Source organism: Lissotriton helveticus, chromosome 5_1 (assembly GCF_964261635.1).
Source record: "Lissotriton helveticus chromosome 5_1, aLisHel1.1, whole genome shotgun sequence".
NCBI classification, from domain to species: domain Eukaryota; kingdom Metazoa; phylum Chordata; class Amphibia; order Caudata; family Salamandridae; genus Lissotriton; species Lissotriton helveticus.
The window spans coordinates 1462570876-1462598352 of record NC_136065.1 but is presented as its reverse complement, the minus strand read 5'-3'; the positions used below and the strand labels follow the sequence as shown (position 1 = coordinate 1462598352).

The 27477-nt window shown below is 43.2% G+C and overlaps 1 long non-coding RNA gene across 2 annotated transcripts in view; it reads right to left on the bottom strand.

Annotated features, from left to right (window-relative positions):
* Window positions 1-1281: 1281 nt before the first annotated feature.
* LOC144753651 (uncharacterized) overlaps window positions 1282-27477 on the bottom strand; it is a 398621-nt gene continuing 372425 nt past the window's right edge. The window contains exon 5 of one of the 2 annotated variants that reach the window (XR_013594455.1): window positions 1282-2048. This is a non-coding gene — a long non-coding RNA (uncharacterized LOC144753651). Of the gene's footprint in view, window positions 2049-12721; window positions 14683-27477 lie in introns of those variants that run through there. The other variant, XR_013594454.1, reaches the window with a different exon arrangement.

Below are 27477 nucleotides of genomic sequence, written 5' to 3'. Positions count from 1 at the left end.
ACAGTGTGTCTGAGCAGCATATTAATATTGCACATGCCTTGGAACACTTTTGATGTCCTGAATTATTTAAATAGTAGTTCTAAATTCCAGTCTCGACTTCATTCCTGTATATTCAATGTGTAGAGAAGTATTGTGGCTGGAGGCTGGAAGCTGGAGTACGTGGGTTCGGAGGTACTAAACATTTACTACACTGTAGACGTGCTGCTCCTCCGACCGCACTTTGAACGTGTCAGAATTACCCGTATCAATACCTATTACCAACAGTTTTACTTAAATTTTGGGGAGATGTGGTTTTTTGCTGCCTACAACTGAGGGGAGAGGGCGTCTGTTTTACTTATCAGCTATAAATGAATGTGTCTGAATGTTTCAAGCGATATTTTACATCAAGAAAATTTTACAGCTAACGCAACAATTTACAGTTGTGTGGCTGCACCATGCTCTTAACTTTAATGCTACAGCCTGAATTAGATTCTTCATTGCCAGACAAGGATGTCAACGGTTAGGCTGAACTCAGAATTCAATAAATGGAGAAGTACCCTGAGTCAGAGGAAATAACTAAATTCCACCGCAGAATAATCCTTTGCACTGACTTCACTTCTGAACAGTTAAATGCATCCTTTTTAGCAAAGCCTTCCTTCCCAGACGCTCTCAAGAATTAACAGATACTCTCTCTGCTCAAGAAGCTGGAACTTGATCACTGTCACACACACACCGTTGCTGTTTCTGCAGCTGTGACCGGCTCTCTGCATGGTATTTCACGGCATTGCCCTTCCATAGTTTCAGCCGCACCCGAAGAACAGAGCCCAGCTTGTCAAGATAGGCTTATCCAGATCATTTCTTTAAACTGTAGAGATTCTTAAACTCTGCCACTGTTTTTTTAATTGTATATTGAGCCCGTGATGTCCTACTGCCCACCCAAAGCAGCCATCAGCATTCACCACAAATTATATTCTGCTTTACTTGAGGGCAGGATGAAGTTTGTATTAATCACTAATTCCACAATGGAGCATCTTTTGCAGCAATTGCTACATCAAAATAGTGTGGATGTGTAAGAAATTGGAATATTAGTTGACAGGGGTTTGACGTGGTTTTGGGTAGAAGCCCGACTCAAATAATAAACACAGTCCTTTTTGGGGTAAGTCACGAAAGTCACTAAATAAACCTGTGCCTTACCCTCTGACAGCTTGGCACAAAAGCAGACAGGCTTTATTGAGAGGCAATGTGCAAAGTATTTATACAATACTCAAATAGTAATAAAGTGAAAACACAACACAGCAAAAATCCCAAAACAACTGAGAGTAAACTTTAATGCATGAAATGACACCAAAATAACACAAATAAATCTAAAAGTTATGAGTTTTTTCAATTGTATGTGAAAACAGCTCCAAAAAGCACAAAGCGCCACTTGCAGGTATGTGGTCGCTCTGGACCGGGTCAAAGTCGCAAGGTCAGGCCGACCACAATGGAGTGCACATCGGGTACAGGTAACATGCTCTCTCCAGTGGAGATTTTACCTTCTCAGAATTCCTGTGAAGAACTTCAGCTTGCACATCTCAGGGCCACAAAGAGGTTATTGTAGTCAAGAGGAACAGCTTGAGCTTCTCACTGGCGTTGACACAGTTAGTTGTTGTCTGGCACAAAGTGCAGGTCATCCCTGGAGCTTTACATCGGTGGGAGACACAACAGTTGTTGCTGTCATGGAAGGTCATCACTGACAAAAAGAGCAGGTTGTCATTTAGCTTTACGTTGGCAGGTGTCGCAAACAGTTGGTGGTCACCATAAGGAGTAGGTTGGCAGTTGAAAAAAAACAAAAACGTCTGGTTTGTCACCTTCACTTTGTTTGAAGGCAGGAGGAGTGCACTCTGATACCAGCACAGGGTCCAGGATATCGTGGCACCTCTTTGGCCTCCGGACTCACTCCAGAAGAGACCAGCAGCAGGGCTCAGGCTGGGCCCCCTGGTGATGGTCATCTGTACAGTTGCAGGAAAGTCTCTGGAAGCTTGTTGTGTCCAGTAGAGTCTAGTAGAGTACAGAGCCAAAATCACCATCTACAAAAAAGCATTCATGAATAGGAAGGCTGATCACTATGAGAGTAGAATTCTAGTGGCCGCAAACACTCATAAAGAAACGTTTAAAGTCCTGATAGAACTAAGTCAAAAACAATCACTGTCAGCACCATCTAATCAAGTACAATGCAGTCTTTTCTTATCCTACTTCTCCCAATAAATTCAGCACATTCTGTCTAAAATTGACAACTCTCCCTTTAAGCAACCCCCAATGCTGAAGAGGTCCCTGCAGAAAAGAAAGCAGAAATCCTTTCATCCTTCCAAATTCTCGACATAGAAACCCTCCGGCGTTTGGCCAAGAAGATCAAATCTGGCTCCCCGGCCGACCCAAGCCCTCGTAGAATCTTTAACCTTGCTTTCCTGGAAATTGAGGAGGAAGTTCTCGCCCTACTGAACCTCTCCCTGGAGTCTGGGGTAGTCCCTACTCACTTTAAAGAAGCCAGAATTATCCCCCCTTCAAAACAAAGCTGGTGAGAATCTATCTAATATGAAAAACTATAGGCCCATTTCCCTACTCCCCTTTCTCGCGAAAATTCTAGAACAACATGTCCTGCAAAATCTCTCCAGGTGTATGTAGGATCACCACCTCCTAGGAGACAGGCAGGCTGGTTTCTGTGCTCACCATAGCACAGAATTGGTGATGTTGTCGGTGCTTGATGATATCAGGCTAACTGTGGACAACAAGAAACCCTGCGTGCTGGTCCTCCTTGACTTGTCAGCAGCGTTCGACACGGTCAACCACGCTATACTCCTGGAAAGACTACGATCCATTGGAATTGGGGGATCTGTCCTACAATGGATTACCTTGTTCCTGACGGACGGCACCCAGAGAATTCAGATGAATGACTGTGTCTCAGAGAGCGGACCAATCCCTTGTGAGTTCCACAGGGGTCGGCATTATCACCTCCCCTGTTCAATATATATCTCAGACCTCAAATTAATTCCCTTGCGGCCATGGAGTGCCAAGTTTTCAACTACGCTGACGACACCCAGATCATCTTGAAAATTGAAAACTCTCCTCAAGGACACTCCTGGGCTAAAGAGGTACTCCGTTTCACTGTCAACTGAATGACCGTCAATTCACTAAAGGTTAACCCAGACAAAACGGAGGTCCTAGCCATGACGGATGCTCTTATCCCCTGGAGATCCCCCTTCTAGCCCCAGGAGCTGGGCGACACTCCAGCCCCGGCCCCAGTAGTTAAAAGTCTGGGAATCAAAGTTGACGCTAAACTCACAATGGCCAATGAAGTCTCCACTGTTTTTCGCACCTGTGTCGGCCTACTAAGGCTTCTGAGGAGACTCTCCCCCATCCTATCACTCTCCCCCATGAGAACAGTTCTATCCCCCATGATCCTAACCCACCTTGATTATGCCAATTCACTATACATTGGACTGCCAGACTCCTTAGTGGGCAGACTGCAGATAGTAATGAACGAGGCCGCCAGACTCATCTTCAAACTACCGAGGCACACCCGAGCATCACCCCTCCTTCAACGCCTCCACTGGCTGCCTCTTAAACAAAGAGCAAAATTTAAGGGCCTCTGCATCGTTCACAAAGCTATTCACGGTCAAGCCCCTGTGTATATTAAACAACGTCTTCATGAATATGTACCAGGCTGCACGCTAAGGTCCTCCACGGATAGCCTTTTAAAATGCCCACGCTTCAGCTACGTCACCAAAGGAGCACAAACCTTCTCTAGCCTCATACCCAATCTCTGGAACAAGCTGTCGAGCCACCTCCGTGCGGAAAGCCACCTTCTTCCCTTCAGAATACAACTAAAAACCATCCTGTTCACAGAAGCTTGGACATAATCGTCCTGCTAATCTGCCTGGTGCCATCGCCTATCTTCTTACATCGCTTAGAGACCTTTGGTATTAAGCGCTCAACAAATCCAAATTAACATAACATAACATGTAGCTCAAAGAGGAGATCATTCAACTTCCCCTTAAATTCACTTCTTGGGAGCCTGGGTTGAAGGCAAGCAGGTCCCATCCTCCTTCCTTAGAAAGCAGGGCAGTCCTTCTTCTGAATCTTCCACAGGTCCAGGAGTGTTTTGAGGAGAAGTTCTGAAGGTGCTATTCTTATACCCAGTGGCAGCTCGTGGGTGGGGGATTCCCCTTTGTCAAACCATCCCTCACTACTTGGTTTGGATCCAAACTGTCTAAGGTAACAAAGGGCAGGCAGTGTCTCCTATGTGGATGACTTTGCACTGTTCAACGCCTGTTGGGAGGATGGCCTAATACCTCTTCAAGAAGTGCTGAGGGCCCTATGACAGGCGGGTCTAACTATCAAAGTCGGTATATCCCACTGACCAGTGATTTCTGATAGCCTGTCCAGATCAAAATAAAGTCTATTGATTCCAAGTCCAAAATCGTGGGACATAGGAGAGGGCCTTCCTATGCCTTCCTAGGCCTCACTGGCTATTATGAAGGATTTGTTTAAGGAGAATAACAGAATTGTTCCATATTTAACATAGTTTCAAAAAACAACCCAAGCTAGTTCACGGGACAGCTGTTTTTCTTAAAGCCTTTGGTATCAGTACGAACACCTTGCACTCTGCTCTAGTTCTAAGGGGCCATTTCATTATAATAAGGAGTTCATTATGAGATAGAGGTTCCAGAGCAAGGCGGAGGGCACTTCAGCTATGAGAGAAAGAGGATGGGCTAGAGCAACTTTTAACATTTATCAGCAGTTGTCTGCTACTGAGGGACCATTTTGAAGCCCTGTTTAAGGGACCATTGTGCTATCATTGAAGAAACTGAGAACTTTCTGTTGGGAAACAGCATGGACTAGTAAGGTGGTTGATGCATATAAGAAGACAAATCTTAAACATTTCAGATGGTCCACTGCCCTACGGAAATTGGACTTCACAGTGGAATACATTTCAGACACTGATGATGCCACAGCAGATACGTTATCCAAATTCTTTGTCCTAGACATCTGGTATTTTGACATTTGGACAGATGGTTCCTGCTTCCCAGCTCCAATCTATATATGCACTTTCAAAGATCTGAATGCTGGTTTTACAATTAAATTCGTATTTTTGACTGTTAAGTTAAATTCAATATGCACTCAGATTGTCAGATGGTGCAGGCTGGAGATTTTTTTCATTTTAGATGTAACCTGAAAAATAAGGTTTTTTTCACTTTCAATTGGAGGACAAACTGCAACATGGACCGCTTGAGGTATGGGACTGCATTGGCTGGTCCTCTTCTAGAATATACAAAAAACAGAGGCAAGGGTGCGCAGGAACATTTGCTGGAATCCCTTAGCGGCTATTGGAAATTACAGCTAAGCTTGCCATTAAAGAACTTGCTGCATCTTGACTTTAAAAGGAGACCTGATCAGAACTGAGAAGAAAAGAAGAATGAATCACATCTACCTGCTGAAGGACTGTAAATTGGTGTCTTACGCTTTGAGAAAACTGGCCCAATGGGAAGTTAACCTCGTGCACAGTAGTCCAGATAAGGTAATGTGGTATTTGTCAGCTATTGTGAATTTTCAACTGAGAATGTATGAATGTGAAAGGTCTTGATGACAAATGCAGCAGTTTGCCTTGGCTAAATCAGCACTGCACAGAAATATTTTCATAGCTTAAACCTGTAGACTGCTGTTCAAGATGACATCACTTAGAGTTTCAGGACATTTGAAACATTAGTGAAGCAAGGGGATGGTTTTGGTGGGTGTCAGGAAGTCTGGTGCTCTGCGTGTTCCCAGAGTGTGAGAGGTCGTTAGGTGGTTCAGGTCGGTGCAAGTCAGGTCAGGGGAACAAAACCAGCTGAAAAAAGCCCCTGGGTAGACAGAGATGAGGATCTCTGGTCAAGTACAATGTAACAAGTGTCCTGTGCACACGAAAGAGGTATGTGATTCTCAGGTGAGAACCAGGATGAGATTTGTTCTTTAAGCGAAGAAATGTACTTCGACAGAGTGGTCTTTTGAAGAAAAAGTTTTTAATTTATCTGTATGAAAAATCAGTACAAACAAGAGCACAGAAGCCGACACGTGTTTCGTCACACCGTGTATGGGTGGTGACTCATCAGGGCTGGGAAGGAAAGGGGTAAAGGATAAAGGTGTTAGGAGCGGTGGGCATGACAAATGTGACTGTAGTTCTGGAATGAACAAAAGTTCCTGTATCAGACCCAGCTCACCAGATACAGGCTATCCCTTACGGGGAATTCACTAGGGCCCGCCGCAATTGCAGTGAATTGACAGAGTTCAACAAAAAAATTGATAACATGAGACGTAGGTTCTCCAGACGAGGTTACAAAGCAAGCGTCATAGAGAAGGCAATGAGAAGGATACAGACTCTACAGAGGGCAACCACGCTCAGCAACAACAAGAAACAAGACACCAGCAAACCCACAACGAGATTGATTACGGAATATAACGAAATCAGCATCACTCTTAGACAGAGCCTCAATAGGCATTGGAAGGTCCTGCAAAAAGATAACATACTGAAAGACTGCATATCATCCAAACCCCAGATCACCTTCAGACGAGGTCGTACCCTTAGAAACAGGGTCAGCCCCTCCATTCCTATCAAAAAGACTAAGACAAACTGGATGAGTAACTTATCAAATGGCTTCCACAAGTGTGGCTGCTGTGGAGCCTGTAAAAGGGCCCGTAGCGGCGTCAAGGAGTTCAGAGATTGGAGCAATACGGTACACAAGATCATGAGAAACATTAATTGCAACACCAGATACGTGGTTTACATACTAGAATGCACCTGTGGCAAACAGTATGTGGGCAGCACAATAAGGGCATTGAAGGTTCGCATGATGGAACACATCAGGGCCATGCTCAGCAATGATGCCAGATCGCCAGTCACCTGCCACATCAACTTGTGCACCTCCCAAGGCACGAGAAAGAACCTTTCATTCTTCGGAATCGACGTCACAGAGGCCAATCCCAGAGGGGGCAACCGTGAACTGAACTTAAGAAGATCTGAGGCCTCCTGGATTATGCGCCACCATTCTGTCAAAGAGGAACTCAATATAGACCAGGAACTGGAATACTTCCTGGGATCTTGACTCTAACCTCCACCAGTCCCGTGTATATTTCTTTTAATTTCTGAAGTGTTTTTTACCTTTATATTGTATTATTTTCAGATCACCTATGTCTATCTCCGCCGCTTGCCTGCTTTACCGCACAGCACGAGGATTTCAGGACCATCTTAGGCTTCACGGCTTGAGTCACCGAGTATGCACTCTAGACTTTCCATTTTTATATTGCCATTTGTTTCAACTTATGAATTGAATATTATTCTAGTGTATCATGCCTAGCCACTGAACCACGGCACAATACCTTAGCGTTATCGTACTTGTTTTGTGCATCATTCTGTCATTTCCATGCTCACGCTGTCATGGTGCTTATGTACTCTTCAGGCACTTTCTCCTGGGGTACATGTACTTTTAACCATGTTATTTTTACTATCTAGCACTCAGCCCCACCTACCCTTTCTGTTTACCTTTACCTCACCGTCATCCATCCCAGTCACATCTCCCACTCCCTGCCATCTTTTCTTGAGCACCTTTGCTCTCCCAGCACATGTGTACTCGGAAGCACACCTTCCTGTCCTTCACGCCTACAGCTCCTCCGCTCTAAGCATACCCACTTCCGGTTTCCGCGTATTGGGGCGGGTGTACGTTCAAGCTGTTCTTTCTTCCACACTTAGCCCAGCCCCCGGAAGACCGCGCATTTGGGCGCGTCCATGACTTAAGTCCCTCCTCATTATGCCGGTCCCACATCCACTACCCAGATGCAGACCGTTTCTCCCGCACAACCCGTGCCTCCACAGAGTTAAGGTAAGACCTACCGTCCCCTGACCGCCCATAGAATCCCTCCACCATTTTACGCACATTCCATTAACCCCACCCTTTATTCCCCAGCTCGAATTCAGGACACACCCGTCCTCGCACGACACTCGTGATCCATTTCACGACCACCACCACCCGGAGCGAGGATCGCCTCCTTCGGTGTTTCTTGACCTGTATTTCCATTTCGCTGGGTAAATCTACTGTCCTTCCAACACCCCTTGCAGGTCCTTTTACCTCTGCACACATCCAGATTCTGTTTTCACTCACCCCCTCCTTTTCCTTCATCCCCTAGCGCGCTTCAACTCGAGACCGCACCAGCACAGGTACCCCCTCTTTTCGTTACCTTACCCCCTTTTCCAGTCCCCGATCCTGCATGCTGACTCTCGCCTCTCTCCCACACTTTATTTCCATGTTTATTTCCGTATGTATGTTTCATTCTCGCATTGGGACCACCACAGACTGCCTATGTGTATGCACTCGTGGTTTTCCTTTGAGATGTTGTCTCTACAGCATACTGTGCATAATTATCCACGTGTTTAACACTTTAATAATGTATTCTGTCAGCTGGATGTTACAGCGTGTGCCCCGATATTTTCCACACATCCTTCCTAGGCAGAGTTCTACATTGCTTTTTCTTTTGCACGTTGTTTTAAAATTAGTCTTCTTTTAGGTTACGGCTTTTTGACTTCATGCTCAGGCGGACCTTGGCGGCATTTATACAGTTGTGCGCCATTGTATATTTTCGGTCTTCTCTTAGGAACTCCGCTCTCAATGTCTCAACACCCACCGTGTTTGCAACTCCCCGGCACCAGTCGTTTTTCAGAGTACGCTATCTATTAGCTCTGTGCAACTTGTTAGAATATGTACAGTCGGTTTTTCCGGGTTTGCCAAGTATTAGCCCTGTGCAACTTGTTAGAATGTTTACTGTGAGCACCTCATGATTGCTCAACCCCAGTCCCTCACGAGGGCATTACTTTTTTCTCACACCGCATTCCTCTCCGCCGAGCATAGAAATTTGCCTTTTCGCCGTCAGTATTTTCCGATGCACAGTGTAACTAATTATGCATGACCACGTGGAACTTTACATGGTTACCTGGCACATGCCGTTTCAGTTTTACCTATTACTGTGCCTTATCTTCTCACCTGTCAATGCCTTTTGTTCCTTTAAACCCCTTTCTTTTCCATGTCACGCTGCGCCTGTGTAGACCGTTTACAAGTGTACCAGCTTCTTTCTACCTCTAGGTACCTCCCACATGTATTGTTCCTTACAGACTGTCAGTATCTAATTGATATTCCAGTGTTATCAACACAAATGATTATCACGTTGCCAACGGTTTTTTACTTTCCTTTTATACCTACCTCCTTTATTTTAATTTTCATTCTCAATTTTCTTTTTCTGCCTTTTTATAATTTATTTTAATTGAATTGACGTATTCTCTATGTGGCTTGCCTTATATGCTCACACCATCTAATATAGGGTCTCCACAGTAACTTTTGTTCACTCCAGCACTACAGTCACATTTGTCATGCCCACCGCTCCTAACACCTTTATCCTTAACCCCTTTCCTTCCCAGCCCTGATGAGTCACCACCCGTACACGGTCTGACAAAACACGTGTCGGCTTCTATGCTCTTGTTTGTACTGATTTTTCATGCAGATAAATTAAAAACTTTTTCTTCAAAGGACCACTCTGTCGAAGTACATTACTTCTCTTAAATAACAAATCTCATCCTAGTTCTCACCTGAGAATTACATACCTCTTTCGTGTGCACAGGACACTTGTTACATTGTACTTGACCAGAGATCTTCATCTCTGTCTACCCAGGGGATATTTTCAGCTGGTTTTGTTCCCCTGACCTGACTTGCACTGACCTGAACCACCTAACAACCTCTCACACTCTGGGTACACGCAGAGCGCCAGACTTCCTGACACCCACCAAAACCATCCCCTTGCTTCACATTTCTTCTTCAGGAAGGGCAGCCACACCCTTGCCTTTTATCATCACTCTGTACCAGACCTAACTTTGATTCCACATAGACTATCACTCCTGCTATGGATAGAGATCAAATTGCCCTGGAATTGTTCGACAACCTGGCCAAGGGCACTCCCGTGATCAGTACACCAAGTAGCCGCAACTTACAGCGCAAAGAAGGATTAAAAGACAAATTTATTCGACTAGAAAGACTTAAAAAAACAGAGAAACCCGCTGGTGGGATAGCTCAACTCTTAAGCAATTCCTCAGACTAAAAAGAGTACCCAGAGGACTAAGATCACAGATTTCCCCCACTTTCGACGACCTAGATGACGACCTACTAGGGAAGTGGGAAGAGACACTCACAACCAACTTCAACACACTAATTCTGATACTTATAGAGAACGCGGAAAGGAAAGTTAGAAAACTACAGACCGAAATCGAAACTCTAGAAAAAGAAATACTAGAACTTGACATAAAAGACACAACTGAGAAAAACTACGTAATACTAAGAGAAGTCCTGAACAAACACCAGAACGAAATAAAGGAAAGGAAAACCAGGCAGTTAAAGAGAGACAAGGCGGATTACAAAGAAGGGAGGGTCTTCACCTTCGCCCGTAAGTACGATCGTGTGTTGCAAAACACCACAAAACCAAAGACCACAACTCCTACAGAGAGTGCCTCCATTTCTTCCAGCACGTCCTCACTGAATACGAGCTAGACCAGTGACAGCGAACCAGAAAACCAAAGCCCACCTGAACAAAGAACAACTGCATATAATTTTTTACAGGAGGTCCGGACTATAAGGAAAGAGAACCGGACGCAACAGAGAAGAGACCCAGGAGTACAAAGACCCGTCGTGGGCAAAGAGCCAGAAAAAGACAAAGAAGCTTACAAGAAAAAGCTGAGATCGGGAGATGAGAAGAAGGTCTGAGCAACAGAGAGGACATGCATGTGATCAATTTATCATCCGCTAGACTTGATGACCACATGATCTCCCTACTGAACAAAGGACTCAACTTTAACCCACATGAACAGGGGAACATGTGCAAATCCAAAATCGATCTGTATAAGTTCATTCGCAATCTAAAACTTAGGAGACATTTCGCAAGAACACAAGAAGACCCGATGATTCCCATCACCCGTGATGAGTCACCACCCGTACACAGTGTGACGAAACACGTGTCGGCTTCTGTACTCTTGTTTGTACTGATTTTTCATGCAGATAAATTAAAAACTTTTTCTTCAAAAGACCACTCTGTCGAAGTACATTACTTCTCTTAAAGAACAAATCTCATCCTGGTTCTCACCTGAGAAATACATACCTCTTTCGTGTGCACAGGACACTTGTTACATTTGAAACATTAGGGAGGAAGTTACAGAGACTTTCTGGAAGATCTGAACTTTTTTGAACATTCTTTCCTTTCCCTGTTTAGTAAACAATACTTGGAACTCAGTTCACCTAAATCTTTGGGTGATGGTCAAAAATAGTTCCCTCAGAAAATATCTAAAAATTAAGCTTTTTCAAGCTAGTTATGTCTTTATCTTATGAGTGGATTTCAGTGCACCAGGATGCCTTTGGGTAACAATGTACTTGATTAGTTGGTGCATTTTAATCAATCTGAAACAATTCGGGGAAAAAATGTCTACTTAGAAATTTCTATTAAGAAGACCATGTACAATTGTCACTTAGAAACATTAAGCAAATGTTAAAATTACTGTGCAATTGCAAAGCTTGCTCAAAATGAGTTATGAAAGCACCACAAGAGGCAGCCATTAAATAACTAACCTATTGATAGACCCTGCTAGTTGAAAAACTCTACCTCACTTATAAAGCTAAAGATCTTAACACTTCCAGATTTTTCACACAAAAGAACACAATATATGTTGGATGTGATTGTGTGTGATGTAAACATAAACAATCTATTTGCACACTTGAAATAGCACATCGCTACCGATGTAAGCACAGTGTAAATGGGAAAAGCTGGGATCTGTATGGTCCTTAGGAGGTTATGTAACTCGACTTAGGTGATCAAAATTGTTTGGGCTGTGTGTCGGACTCAGATAATTAACGATATTGATCTAAGTGCCTCAGAAATACAGGGGCTGATATAGCTGCACTGCTGCAAAACAGGCCCCCAGTAACAAATACGGCCCCCAGCACTTAGAAAATGTCCCTCACCCTCCTGGCCCACCGATAAAACGCCTGGTGCATGATATGGCCAGTCCACAATTGTGCATGCTCAGGGAGAAATATTTTGCTCTTTTGACTTTCAAATTCTCTTTTGTTGAATAAATCTTGTTTTAAAATCCTCATAGTACATCTTCTGTATCTACGTTTTTCGTCCCACTCTTTGCACCTCTCTTTTGATCTACCCAGTTGCTGTAAACGCGGGGGCTTATTTACAAGCCCCTTGGGTCACTTTTTCCCTTACAAGAAGTTTCGAACAAGTGGCGCAAGGGGCTTTTAAGTAAGTCCCACTGTTTCCGAACCTGTTGTTAATTTGCTGGCTACCTTCTTAAAAGATATCCACGTAGTAAACTACCTCTACTCTTGAGATCCGTTTTTAAAATGTTTAATTACTGCAGACTGCCCTAAATTTATCACTTCTCTTAAAACGACCATATTGATAAAATCCTCTCTTCATGTTGCTTGGACAATAATTTAATCCCCTCATTACGATTTACCTATTTTATCTCTTTAAAGAATAGGGGCTTATTTACAATCCACTTGCACCGTTGGCACGTCACTTTTTTTCCATATTAACCAGCAGTGCAAGGGGCTTGTAAATAAGCCCCTTGCTGGCTTAAACTACTGCAAACAATGTCAATTGAAGGCTATGTAAAATCGTGTCTGTTTGATTGTCTTGTGATTCAAAGTAGAGCTCTCTAAAATTCAACTGGGGGGAGGTTGCGCTAAATGAAATAACACAAATTAAATATAATAAATGAATACATTTACACATATATGAAACTGCAATACAGTCAACAGGTTTATTGAGCCACAACAGAGGGATCTTGGTGCTCTGGTGACATTCACAGATCACATAGGCTCTCATTATGATATTCAGATAAGGGCATACTAGAGGGCAATGATCTATAATAGTAGCGCTATCTCAACACGTAAATCTGGGGACTAGGGGGCATATTTACCAGGAAGTGACTGAGCGCAGCGTTAGCCTCCTTGGCTTAACGCTGCCCTCTGCCACTTCTGAAGCACAGGGCTGCACCGTATGTACAAGAATACTCTGCAGCCTTGCATTACCCCCTGCACTGGGGCTAATTTAAATGCCTAGCACCAATGCAGACACCCTTGCACGTTAGTGCAAGGGTGCCTGCGTTGAGGGGAATGATTGTTTATGTGCAGGCACGTGTCCCTTCCAGCACATAAACAATCTGAAAAGGCATTTGTGTACTGCCTAATGCAACACACATAGGAGTTGCAAAACATCTTTTTTTATGATTGTTTATGTGCAGGAAGGGACTCCTTTCAGCACATATACAATCATTCATGGTGTTTTGTTGTTTCTATGTGTGCTGCATAACGCAGTGCACATGGAAACAGCAAAAACAAGACTAAATTAAACATTTCTCCTCATTTCACAGGGAAAGACCAGGTTTTCCCTGGTCTTAATTTTGGTGCTGCCCCATGTTTATGCCATCCTTGTAAATATGGGGCAGCGGTGGAACACCCACCACAACACCCATTGCCCACCCCTTTCACGTTAAGTATAGCATGAAATGGTGCCTTATTTACAAGGAAGTGTTAAGCCATGTTAAGCGGCTTAACACTGCCTTGTAAATAAGGCAAAGCCCATATCGCCACAGGAACATCACTAAAAGTGATGTTCCTGTGGCGATAGGGGCTTGTAAATATGCCCCTAGGAGTTATTTACCCAGGAAGAAGTACTAATACATAAACCTGGGTATACTGGATCTAATTCTGTAGGTGTTCTCTCTTCCAGGGTAAATAATGCGCCTACATTGTCTCTCATGTACCAGCTGCTGCTGGAGCACCTTTTAAACGGATATGGAGATATTTTCTGGGCCATGATGCAGAGGAGGCAGGAAGATGGAATGGAGTGAGATCCCATAGAACATTTGCAGCTCCCCTCTTCTGAAGCCAGCGAGTGCATGGTAACCTGGTGCAGCACCCGCAGCAATACCCAAGCTTCCATAAAAAATGTGTCTCAAGCCCCAGAAGTATCAGGTCCTGTATTTTAAGACCCAGTAATTTTTGGCAGTGAAGCACTGCGCTCCTCAGAATGATATGAAACAGGATCACAGTCTTCAAGACCCCCCAAGCGAATACCATTCAGGCCAACTCATAATAAAGGGCTATGCGTTTGACCTCTTTGTTTTGCTATTTGTTGACTGAAGTCTTCCATATGGTTATTTTACCATAAGACAGTTACCTGACATGTACACTAGTATTTTTGAGTTTTGCAAGCATCAGCTTTCTGTCTAAAGATCTAAATCTGAAAATAATAAATATGAAGTGACAGAAATAGAAAATGATGAGTCTCCGAAGGATTTTCGAGTCAGTACATTTCAATACATTTCAGAAAGCTGTAGAATGAATGGCTTCTCAATGGAAAGGCAAATGATCAAAAAGACAGAAATTCAATCTCCTCTTTGAAGAACTGGAGTAAAGAGCACTTTCTGCAAATCAGGTGTACTGTGTCTGGGTCCGCTCATTTGCTGCAGTAAAAATAAAACTTGCCGGCCAGCTTTGCTCGAAAAAAATGAGTGGTGTCTGTAGGCAACAGGCTCTTCTTTAGGCTTTAAACCTTAGATCCAATTATAACATCATCTGGAGTTAATCACTGCCATATTAAAAGAGAACAAAACAATAGACTTTAGATTCAAAACAAGCAGAGCATTGAAAACTTGCACCACAGAATAAAGAGTGCCAATTCAAATTATATACGAATTGCACAAAAAGGACTATTTCTGTATAAGTCCAGTACGGCTTTTGGTGTAGGTTTATTTTATTTAGTATTTTAAATAAATGTTCGTAAGAATGGAACTTAGTACAAATGAATACAGTGCAGTGGTTTGATAAATAGAGTACATAATGGCTCTAAAGGATAGAGGAATCCAGGCTTGCTAGTTTTTTCCAGCTAGTTTATGGCAATGCAACGTTCTTAAAGGATACCCAGTGTTGTGAATTAGTGAAACTGTAACCTATGAGTCCCCAAAATGGTAGAGGACCTGCTTTAAATACACTTTAACAGCCTCTATAAGAAGCAGAAACGTGGGAAATCGCACTCCAGGCAACAGAATTACAACCAATAAAAACTATTCACTGTGTCAGAGTCAGAACTAAAATGGGCATCATAAAGGTACCAATATATTTATTTATTTTCGTTAGCAGTATTTATGAAGTGCTCGCAATCATCCCCAAGTGGATATCACGGCGCTAATGATGCCACATATTGAATTACTACATTCACTAGGGGAGAGTCCAAAGAAAATATACATTTAAAGCAGCATGAAAAAAATAATGCTTTCGCCGACTACGAACATCCACCTCATATCAGCATAAAATGGGCCTCAGCAAAGTCACAAAGATCAAAAAGTATGGACACACGTTCTCCATTTCAATTGTTCCAGATCCTTACAATATCCCGCCAATGAGTTTTAGGTACTGCTATCATGAGTCAGAAAAACTGCCCCAATATCAGTAGACCACTGGTCTTCAAACTGGGCCTCAACCCGGGTAGCCATGTAAAGTGGGGTGCAACACCAGCACAATAAAAAAAATATACAACTGTGATGGTTACAAAAAACTCCTCCTGTGACTTTACAGGGTATTGTTCCCGCTAGGCATATATCACAAAAAAAGCCAGAGCCCACTACATTCACAGCTGGACAGTAAAGACAACAATTCTTCATGGGAGAATAGTTTCCCAACTTAGCGCCCGATTACGATGTCGGAAGGATTGGAGTCCGTCCGACATCGTTTGGGAACTGGAACCGAATGACCTCCTGTTGTTAGGTCCAGCCCAGCAAGTAAGATGCAATCCTATATTTTACAATGGGAGCATGCATTCCAAATGGTATGCATACTCTCATAGTAAAGAGCAGAGGTTCTGTTCATCCCTGCACCCCGTGGCACGCACCTCAAGGAGCCTGCCACCGGGTGCAGGGATCAACAGGAGGGCACCATAGGTGCCCCCTAGGTAGGCATTTGGTGGCCCTGCGCCCATGGGTGCCCTCAAAGACAGATTCCTAAAGCCTTTCTGTGTCGGAAAGTCCGGCACAGAAAGGCTGTGGGAATCTGCCATCGTAATCCCTCGGCCGGATAGAGCAGGCCGAGGGATTTCTGAAGGCTTTCTGAATGGCGGACGTGCTCTCTGAGCCCATCAGAGCCCATCCAGAAATCTGATTCGGATTCCCTTCCGGCCGACCCCATCAAAATGGGTCAATTGGAAAGGAATCTGGCCAGCCATTTACGATGCGGGCTGAAGGGCTCCGACCGATGGTCAGAGCCATTTCAGCCTGCATTGTAATTGGGCACTTAATAGAGTAAGAGGTATGCAGAAATATATGTGTATGCCATTGGTTTACAAACTTTTCGAACCTAAACTCACTACCTGGAGTAAAAAAAGAGACAAGGCCCCCCAAGTGACGTACTCAGCTAAAAAGTTTAATGTTGAAGGTTGAATAACATATTACAGCAGAACAAAAATGACATTCATGCTGCCTGCCTCCATATTCCCCTTAAAACGTTCAGGGTAAAGTAAAGAAGAAGCAGTGCATGCTTCACACACACATCCACATTATTTATTTATTTATTTATTTATTTTTTGGCATTTATAAAGCGCAACATATACCCGAAGGTGTCTTGGCGCTGGTTAATTTGCCAGCTAGGTGTTAATTAAGCTGCATTGCTCTAACCTCTGCCCCATACCATGAACTTATTTATTGAACAACCAGGTTTTCAGTTTTTTGCGAAATTGGAGCAGTGTGGAACATGCTCTGATGTCCTGAGGTAGAGTATTCCAGAGTTTGGAAGCTGCTACCACAAAACGTCGATCTCCCCAAGCCACTTTGTGCTGGGGGAGTAGTGCTGGAAAGGGTAGGTGGGGGTGTCTGAGCTTTGCCTTCCCAATCATCTTTATTTTTAGGTGCAGATCCACACCGTTTAAAAGCAGGTTGAGGGTCTCTTGACCTGGTAACATTAATCCAGAAACACCAGGCCAGTCGGAGTTGCTCAGAGCATGATCCCTGTGGGATACCATTCCAGGCAACTCAGAATGCAGATGTAAGGGTGAAAAATTGGTTTATACAACATTTTATTTCAAATGTCAGCAATTTTAGTCACTAAGTTGCAAACCATAACGTATAGTTCCACATGAAGCTGATTTAATCAATAGATATTTAACAATGGATACCTGGTCACATGATTTTTAAACACAGTTGCCTCTCCATGAAAGGAAGAAGATTTGGCAACTTTTATCACAAGAGATGTTTAATAGACATCCAGGAAGCACAAATTCATCTCCAATTTTCAGGCTACCACGTAAGTCAAATCTGAATACACTGACTCTAAATGAAACTCATAGTTATAGTCAGTGTATGGCACACCCTCACAATATTATATTTTTACATTTATTCTGTGGTGCATTCTCCGCTAAGGCAGGTGTGGTAGGGCTGCTCTGCTCACAGAGCAGGGCAGGGGAGTAGTGGTAGGATCCTTCTAAGTGAGCATTGACTGTCTGGCTAGCCCTCTCGGGCCAGCCAGACAGTCATGCGCACTTTGCATGTTCTCCATGTCTGCTGCATTACAGCCTTCATGGAGAACATGCCCAGGCTCCGCAGACCCTGGCTGAGCACCAAACCACGTCACCCAGACCAATCACAATGCTGCAGGAGCCTGGCTGCCTGCTTCCTGTTCAATTCCTGAGGAGAGATGAAAGAGAGACACAGCGGTAAGGTATGTTTTTAAAAACAAAATGATAGACTCACTCCCCACACCCCCTCACCCACTTCCCCACCACCCCAATCATTGCCAGACGCTACTGCATTTATTTATTTTTTGGTCATTTCTATTTCTGATTTTACATGGTAACGTATATGCATATGCACCTGACAATAAAATATATGCAACATTTCTTATCCGATCCTCCCAGGAAGTTCGCTTTATCTTCGTTGGTCCCTGCTATTTGCACCCTAATACTCCATAGCCATAGTTCAGTACAAGTCACATTTGCTCATGAATCTACCATTTTTCCTTCCTTCCCTACAGCCTTTGCTTTTCGACTTAAGTGTGACCTATATCCTCAAGGCAACGTTTACTTTTAATTGTAAAAATGTAATTCAAATATTATCAGAATACAATATAGTTATTTATATTATATATTTCATTTTGTAATAGAAACAAAAATGTATATATATATATATTTTAAGGTAAAATAAATTAATTTAATTTAACATTATTTCCTATGAGCTCTATTTTAAGTCCCTAACTCCATTATTCTCTATAGGCTGGTGTATCAGTAACAGTGGTTTGCTGTGGTAACAACAATGGAAGTGCACTTTGTAAGTAGGAAATCACTTACCCTTTAGTGAGTGAGTGCAAGTCTGTCTCTAAACTCCTTTTTGCACTCCATTAACTACTCCCTTATTCTTCCCAAAACCTCTCCCATTTGTTTGTGAAAACTCCCCATTTTCCAGCCACTCCTCCCTGTCCTTTCCACATTTACTACTCAAATGTATACCTATATGTGCAAAGATCTCTACAGTGGGTTGGAGATCTCCACACACAAAAGATAGGAGAGGAGGAGGCATAGAACTCCACATGTAGGTTAATGAATAGCATTGTGCAGTACAATAGTAGTACTGCTAGGCGTACTATATAATTCAGTTTGTGAATAGTCCCTTGCGTAAGTATGGAAAATTTAGTAATTAAAAAAAAAGTGTATAACATGAATATATACATTTTATTAACTTCATTCATTTAATAAATGCATTTTCATTTTAATACTTCATCAAGGCACAACATAATTGTCTAAATAGTACATTTGTATTCCAAAAGTGATGATAAATGGTAAAACGTAAAAAATATTAAGATTAAAAAAAGTTCAACCTTTTATAAATAGTAGCAACACATTTTAAAATAAAGTTTTCTTTCATTGCCACCAGTAAAAAAAATGTAAGTTCAATCTTCTTTATATATTTATTTTTTCATAGTTTTCTTGCAGTGTGTGTTATGATTTGGGGTCTCTAGTTGGCAGAGGTATGCACCTTTGTCCAAATATGTACCCTTACTTCTAGTCAGGATGAGTAAAGTACACACCTAAGTTTGCCTGTGCTCACGTGGAGGAGTGTGGCTCAATGGTTAGAGAGGCAGACCCTGATGCAGAGTTCTGGCCAGGGACCAGGGATCGATTCCCGCCTCGGCGGTGTCTCGGGCTCAATTTTCTCGGGCCTGTTAATTCTCGCCTCAGTGCCTATTCTAATCACGGGCTCCTCGCTGCAACTCTGGGCAATAGCTTGCTTAGCCTCCACACCGGCCCCAACAGCGCTAAGGATGCCTGGCTTCACCCTGGGGGTGCCCAGGAGTGGGCACTTCACAGGGAAAGCCAGGAGGGGTTCCACAGCGGTATGAGTTTCAGCGCCAGGAAGCCGAATAGGTGACACTGCAAGGTGACTGTCTGGTGACAGTGCGCTCTATAAGTACCATGCATTGGAGTCGGTGCAGTGATGTTCAGCGTCAGAGATTGGTGCACGGGACTTGGACTATTGTCAGGTTCTGCGTTGATTTTTCGGCCGTACAGGGCTGTGCATAGGAAATTTCTACCACACAGTGGTGCTGCACCGGAAATTTCAACTTCAAGGAGAGTGAAGCATCAATGTCCTTCAGAACTTTAGTTCTTGGTAGCTTCCTGTAGAAGTAACAACCTCTAGAGGCCCAGAACTGGAATAGGTATCTCCTGGCAGGTCAGAACTCCCAACAGTGGAGTTCAACGAAGCTGTGGGTGAAGTCTTTGTGTCCCTGAGACTTCAGAACAGGAGGCAGGCACACACAAGCTCTTGGAGAATCTTCTCAGTCAGAATCACAGCAACGTCCAGTCTTTATCTTCTCCTTTGCAGAAGCAGCAACAGCAGGCCAAACCAGCAAAGCAACACACACCAAAGGGGCAGACTCCTCCTCACAGCTCTTCAGCTCTTCTCCTTGGCAGCGGTTTATCTTGATTCCAGAAGTGATCAAACATTTTAGGGCTTAAGGTCTACTACTTATAGATCATTTTTAGGTCTTCGCCTGATCCAGCACATGCGCTGGTCTGGCCGAGACATTTAGTAGCTGCTTTGAAAGTGCTACTTTCCCGGCGACCAGCTTACAATCACGCACACAAGCGCGCATGTGACGTGAACAGCTGCCATCGTGCACAGCTGCCATTTAGTTGATCTCCAGAGATGCCTGATCTCGCACGCAGGCCATTTCCATTTCCTCAGGCTCACCTCTTCGTTCTGAGAGGGGGGCAGTCTTGTGCTGAATGTTGGCAAGATCACAAACGCAAAGACAGAGCCCAGTGAAAATCACTATGTAAAGACCTCAACCCACAACTGTCTCACCTTTTTGTTCTGAGAGGGGGGGGCAGTCTGGCGCTGAATGTTGGCAAGATCACCGAACGCAAAGAGAAAGTGCAGTGAAAATCACTATGTAAAGACCTCACCCCACAACAGGAAGTAGTGCATCTGCAATGGAAATAAAACCGGAAGCTCTCAGCGGGCGGGCAATAGATTCTCAGCCTACAGCAGATTACTTTGGTGAGTCATGTCTTCTGTGTGCTGGTACTACTTGTTTTGTTAATAGCTGGGTGTGCTTGATTCAAGCCCCAGTTTGGAAGGTGGTCGCGGTTTTGCAAATCTTTGTTTTACCAAAAACATTTACATGTCACATGTGTCGTGTTGGGAAAAAAGCCTCTTTTCCTCAGAATTTGACTTCATTCTTAGCTTTGCGATTTCTTTGAAAGTCAATTTAATATGATGCGTCAGTGTGCTGTCAGCAGTAAGGGCGTTTTGTCGTATTTCAGACAAAAGCTAATTCTCGGTTGTCATTTAATCTAAAAGGACTGCATTCTTGTATGTCTGAGGTTTCAAGCTGTTTGACAGTCAGGAAAACACAGGCAACGTTGGCACAGCGTTTGTGAAAAGTTGATGCACTCAAATTAGAGACCCCACTCCTTGAAACATTGAAGTTTCAAAGTGACCTGGTAATAGACGACCCCAGTCAGATCTAGTGATCTAGTTACAAAGAGTTGCTTGATATCTAGACCGTATGCATTTGATTGAGTCAAGGGAGTATATAAGAAATTTGAAATACTCCTCACTTAAAGCATTCTTCTACTCACATGGAGCGCTCGAAGCGAGGAAACCTCCCCTTCTATTGGAGAATTTGCATCACCCTTTCATCTGCCTCCTATCCATCCATCATTTTACCTTCCATGAGTCTATCCTCTCACCTTTCCATTCCTCCATTCACCTTTTCCTATATTCATCCACCTTTTTACCCTTCCGCCCATAAATATATTCACTCTCTCATTTATAGATCCTTTCACGCTGCAACGCTTCACCTTTCCATCTGTCACCATTTAGTCCTGTCACCCGTCCTTTCACCTTTCCATCCTCTTTCACCTTTTCTTCCTGTTTCCCATCCTTTCTTCATCCCTTCTTCCTTTCACCTTTTCCTTCTCCTCCCATTCTCTTTTCTCTTTCTATCTAGCAATCTTTTGTATCTCACCTTTACCTTTTCTTTCTTACCACTTCTCTTGCATGTTCATATTTTCCATCACTCCCTCTCAGTGTGTTTTTCCTCTATTTTTTAATTTCTCTTTCTTTGTTTCATTCACTAAGCATGTCAGCTGACCGTCCAAACCTTCTATCATGGTAAACCCTAGCAGTGTCATTTATGAACATTATGTCTGCAGACCAGCAGATAGAAGAGGTTGACAAACAAATAACTAACTTTTTAGTGAGACTTCGTCTACCAGCTCATCTGGCAGAGTGGGAGCCACTGCTAAGGCTTCCTGAGGTAGGGGGTTCACTATACCACTGGCATGAGTTTTAACTCCTGAAATGTCAAGATTATTTGTGGGGCAGGACTTTTGCATGTCACAAATCAACTTTTTAGGGACTTTTGTTTTGGTAGATGTGCAATTCTCAAACCGTAGTGCTTATAGACCAGAGTGATGTCAGTGTGCGTCATACAGGCCATCATCTCGCAGAGTTTAGAGCGCTCCAACATATGGCACTACATCCACACTGGACACCTTCTCAACATTAAATGATTCATAAGTTAGATTTGTAGGGCCAGAAAGATGGGATTCAAACTTTGTATTGAAATATGCTTTTAAGGACAAGTGATACAAAACACAATCTGTAAACTCTAGTTCTCCAACTCAGGACTGCTCCATGTAAAGATGGGTTTGTGAGAAGTAGCTATTGATACGAACTGCCATCTAATCACCTCTTTGCCTTCCAAAATCACAGTGGTGTGGAGGCTGATAACACTGCAGAGACTGCTTCTTGCTCACACATACAGTCCTTACTGGTGTCTCTAGCAAAGCCTGAAGGAGTAGGAAAAACAGCTTCTCAGGTGATCTGGCACTAAACCTGCCCATGCACACCATGCTGACCACATACCCAGATGATCAGGTGTGTATAAGCCTTCCCTGAAGGCCCACTTTTTATTTCTTCACCACATTTATAGCAGTTTTGCGCTCACCACCGCTTATCCTGATGACAAAAATAATGCAACCTCTCTATTTTAAAAGCTTGGGTAGCCTGAACCTAAGAATAAGGACAGTTAATCAGGTGCCAGGTTTTGTGAGTATCCACCAAATATTTAGCAGTACAGAAAGCAAATCTTTTGATAATCAAGATTATTGGATTTTTTAGAGAACAAAGATACATCAGTAGCAAATCAACAGAAAGCAAATCTTAACAGCCTTGCACAGCTATTACATGTCTTATGCATCCATGTGACAATCAGAAACCTGTTTCCTCACTTTCAAACTTCTCAAGAAAGAACTCAAATGATGAGGTCTTGGCGCAAGAGATGCTGGGGGTGGTAGTTTGTTTTTACTGCGCGTCACCTCACACTTGGGTGAGTTTTGTTTTGCATTAATGAGCCTGGCAGTCACTATATCGATATACCAAAGGTGGCAGAACTTGTTTTTTCCTAAAATCAGGTCCTATTCCCTCATGATGTTTTAACAAGGGAATTATTTGGTTGCCTGGCTATAATTTTTTCTGCACCTTGTAGCTTTGGCCATATTTCTTCATTCTTCACTTGGCTGCGGGTTTATTTTTTTCTATATAATATTTCCTACGGGAATTATATTTCTCTCCTTGGATGATTATAATTGAAACTGCGTTCAAATTTTATGGGGATAACAAAGTCTATGCATTGCACATCTTCATCAGCTACCCTAGAGGATTATAATCCTTTTAGCATCTTTTCAACAGGCATGGAGGATTCTGAATGCAATACGTCTCGCCTTTGGGACCTTATAAGTGTTTAGCCATACAACAGTTGATGTTGTTGTACCAAGGATATTGTGCTGCATAACTAAATACTTATATGGTCCCAAAGGCGAGACCTATTGGCTATGCCAATGCTTGATCTTTGTAGTCTCTGAGCTCAGTAAAACCAGGTCTGTGCTTCCTAGTCCAACTTCCCTACAGGAGGTGGAGACACCAGTGTTCTGAGGGCTGAAAACAGCCTATTCAGGTGCTAGTAAAAACTCCTCCCACCACTCTAAATTTAGAAATGTCTATTTTGCCTGGCTATGAGTCTCCCAGGAATGTCAGAACACATCTCAACCCCCACTTGTGACTACTTAGTGTGAATACACATTCCCATCTCTTGTCACTCCAAAACCAGAAGGTGAATACCCAAACGGGCAGAGGCACACAGGATGCTTAAACAAGAAAATGCCCACTTTCTAAAAGTGGCATTTTTACACACACAATTTAAAAATTACCAAGGGGTGTTAATAAATTCTGAGATCAAAGATCATAAACTCAACTTCTCTATCTTGCTTCAATGAGAAGTTACACTTGTAAGATGTTACAGTGCAGCTTGCATGGTAGCCACTATTAGGACATTTAAAACACATCAGTACATGTCCTACCTTTAACATACACTGCACCCTACTCATGGGGCACCTTGATCCTACGCCAGGGTTGCCTTACATGAAAGAAAAGGGAAGGTTAGGGCCTGGCAAGTGTGTGCATTTGCCAGGTCGACATGGCAGTTAACAACTGCACGTGCAGACACTGCAGTGGCAGGTCTGAGATATGTTTACAGGGATACTAGTGTGGATGACACAACCAGTGCTTTAAGCTCACTAGTTGCATTTGATTTACAGGCCCTGGCACACTCAGTGCACTTTACTAGGGACCTAGCAGTAAACACAATATGGCAATAATGGATAACCAATTGTAATCACAATTTACACAGGGCGCACGTACACTTTGGCACTGATCAGCAGTGGCAAAGAGCCCAGAGCACCTAAACCATCAAAAAGGAAGTCCAGCACACATTTGCATTTACAGGAGGCAGAGGCAAAAAGGCAGGGAGTCCCACAACAAGGATGACAGGTCTAACAGTGTGCAGTTGCTTGATGTTCATTTTACTCTTGACACCCCTATGAAGGTCTAACATTTATTATGCAAACCTGATGCAAAATCTACCTGTTTCTATCCAAGAATAGTCAATGTTACTTGGGGGTTTGCCCTCTCTGTAGGAATAAGGTTAACCAGTCATACGTGCAGGTGCTCTCTTTTTCAAACATGATAAAATTGTCTTGCACCCAATTGGCACATTTAATTTACCTGTGAGTCCTTATTAACGTGGTACAATCTGTACCCAGGGCATTTAAATGTAATACTACTTGTGGACCTGCAGAACTTATTGTGCTAATCACTTAATTAGCCTTTATAAACAAATCTCAGGTCTGTCATTGCAGCCTGTATGTGAAGTTTTAAAGTGCCATTTCAATTTGGCAACATAACTTACTTTTAGGTTTTATATCTCCTGGTAGTGAAAAACTCTCAAATTAATGTTTCACTATTGCAAGACCTACCTCTCCCAGAGGATAACATCGGGTTATCCTCTGGGTTACCTCATTGCACTTTATAAGTGATGACGTTTGATTGGAAGTAGGTAGGAAATTCATGTTTGGTGTCTGGAGGATTTTAATGTAAAACCCTCTTTAATGTTAGTCATATGTTAAGTCCACAATTCCAAAAATGCCACTATTAATAAGTTGGAATGTTGTTGTTCTAACCATTTGGTGACTAGCCTGATCCTGGGTCACATGACTAGGTATGAGGGGCAGTTAGTCCTTGTGTATCCCTCACAGACAGTACCACAAAAGTGGGCCTTGGTGTTGGTAGGATGAGCCTTCTCTGACTTGATTGGGGGAGGCAAAACTGTCACCTACGACACTTGCACTTGAAAAGCATTGGTTCAGCTTACACACAAAGGACTTTCCACTAGGCTATTGTGCCCCCAGACAGACTGGGACCAGGACAGGGAGGTAGTAAATTCCAGACAACTCTGTAGGGAAAACACCAGAAGCTTCTCCGATTTGAAAGTGGGCACCAGGTATAAATATTTGACACCCAGACACACTCTACAGATCACTTTTGGACCTAAGGAAGACTCAGAAGAAGGACTGTTCTGCTGCAAGATGGATTACCCTGCTCTTCAGCTGCCACCCGGCTGTGCTGCCCTGCTGCCTCAGTAAGAAGGACTGGACCGTCTCATTTAATCCAGGGCCCAGAGTGACTCCTTGGGCTGGTTGGCTGGTCTCCTGATCAGACCCTCAGAAACAGAAAGGCTCCCATCATTTTGAACACTGCACTTGTACTCTGCCTCACCCCACAAGTAGAGTCTCTCCAGTCCTGGACCCTTGGAAGTGGAGATATAAGTGACCTGCCTGTCCAGCTGTGGTCCCCATCAGAACCAATGAAGCCTGACACAATTCGATGCAGCACTCTCAGCTCCTCATCAGTACTGAAGCACTGCAAAGCAACTCACATCGCAGCCCTCGCAGCTCCTCATTCAAACCAACACAACACAATGCAACTCAACGCAGGTCCCCGCATTGCTCCTCAGAACTTCAGTTGTGCGGCTCAGCGCCCCACACCAAGGACATATGGTACAATTCTCAGTGGGCCTAACCTAATCCCTGTATCTGGCCTGTGCGGCATCGCAGTTGACACTAACTTGTGCCTTTGTGCCGGTCCAGAAATTACCACAGTTGGTGCTTTGTGCTTTTAAGCACTATTTTTATCTAAAGCTTTAAAATTGCATATCTCCTGTTCTACTGATTGGATTTTTCTTCTTTTGGTATCAAATAATGTATTTTTCTAAATTGTTTTGAAATTGTTCTTGTGTTGTGTTTTCACTTTATTACTGTTTGTGGGCTGCATAAAAACTTTATGCATTGCCTGTAAGTAAAGCCTGAATGCTTTTGTGCCAAACTACAAGAGGGTTAAGCACAGGTTAATTTAGTTACTGTTGTGGTTCACCCTGACTGGGATGTAGGCAATTGCATGAGAAAGGCTCACATCTTCCCCAACCAACAACCTAATTTCTCACAATCATCATTTCTTGAACCTTGTATTTATCGGAACCCTTTCCACCCAATTGATGTATGTATAGGTTTCTGACTCAATACATATTATCTAATGGTTCTGTAGTGGGCATCCGCTGAAAGAGAAGAACAGAAAATGTGTTATAAGGCCAATTTAACAATCTTTTTGCTCCGTATCCAACAAGGATGATCTTGTTTGGGCAATTGCTGAAAGAGTTGATGAGATGGGTGTCATCTTGCTCCTCTATTGTTACCCGAATCTTGGACCTATTAGAACAGTTTGTCTTGTGACCCAGATGATGTTTATATAGCTTAAACATATTGTGACAATTTATTGTTCCCTTATTCAACATTATGGCCTCTTTATTTTTAGCCACTGGATTAACAGATCAGAAAGAATAACTGACTACATATGCCTTTATAAGATAATCTAATATGGAACATGACATGTTTTGATAACACCATAAGACATGCCCTAGGTGCATACTCTTGAATGAGTGTGTTTTGTTGACTTGGCCATTTTTGTAGGATCATCCCTGAACTTTTTGCCTTCCTCCTGGTATTTTCTTCTGACCTGGTGTTGGTGGTTTTAGGACTCTGGGCACTTTATCACTGCTCTCAAGTGTAAAGTGCATGTGCTGTCTATGGTAAAATGTGGTAAGATTGGTTTACACCAGTTTGGTGTCTTTAATATACCTGTCAGTCCCCTGTAAAGTGGTATCTCATATACCCGGGACCAGTAAATTAAATCTAATGGTGGGCTTGCAGTGCTGCTTGCACCACCTACCAACTTAGCCTTTCAAACATGTCTCAGGCCTCTGCCATTTCAGGGCCTACATGTGCAGTTTACTGCCGCTGTGACGTGGCACATAAAGTGGTCGCCACGTCTGTCACTCCCATTTTACTACACATCAGTCACCGCTAAGGTAGGCCCCAGCTAGCCCTATGGGCAGGGTGTGCTGCAGGTAAAAGGTAGTATATGTGCCTTAACTGTGTGGTATG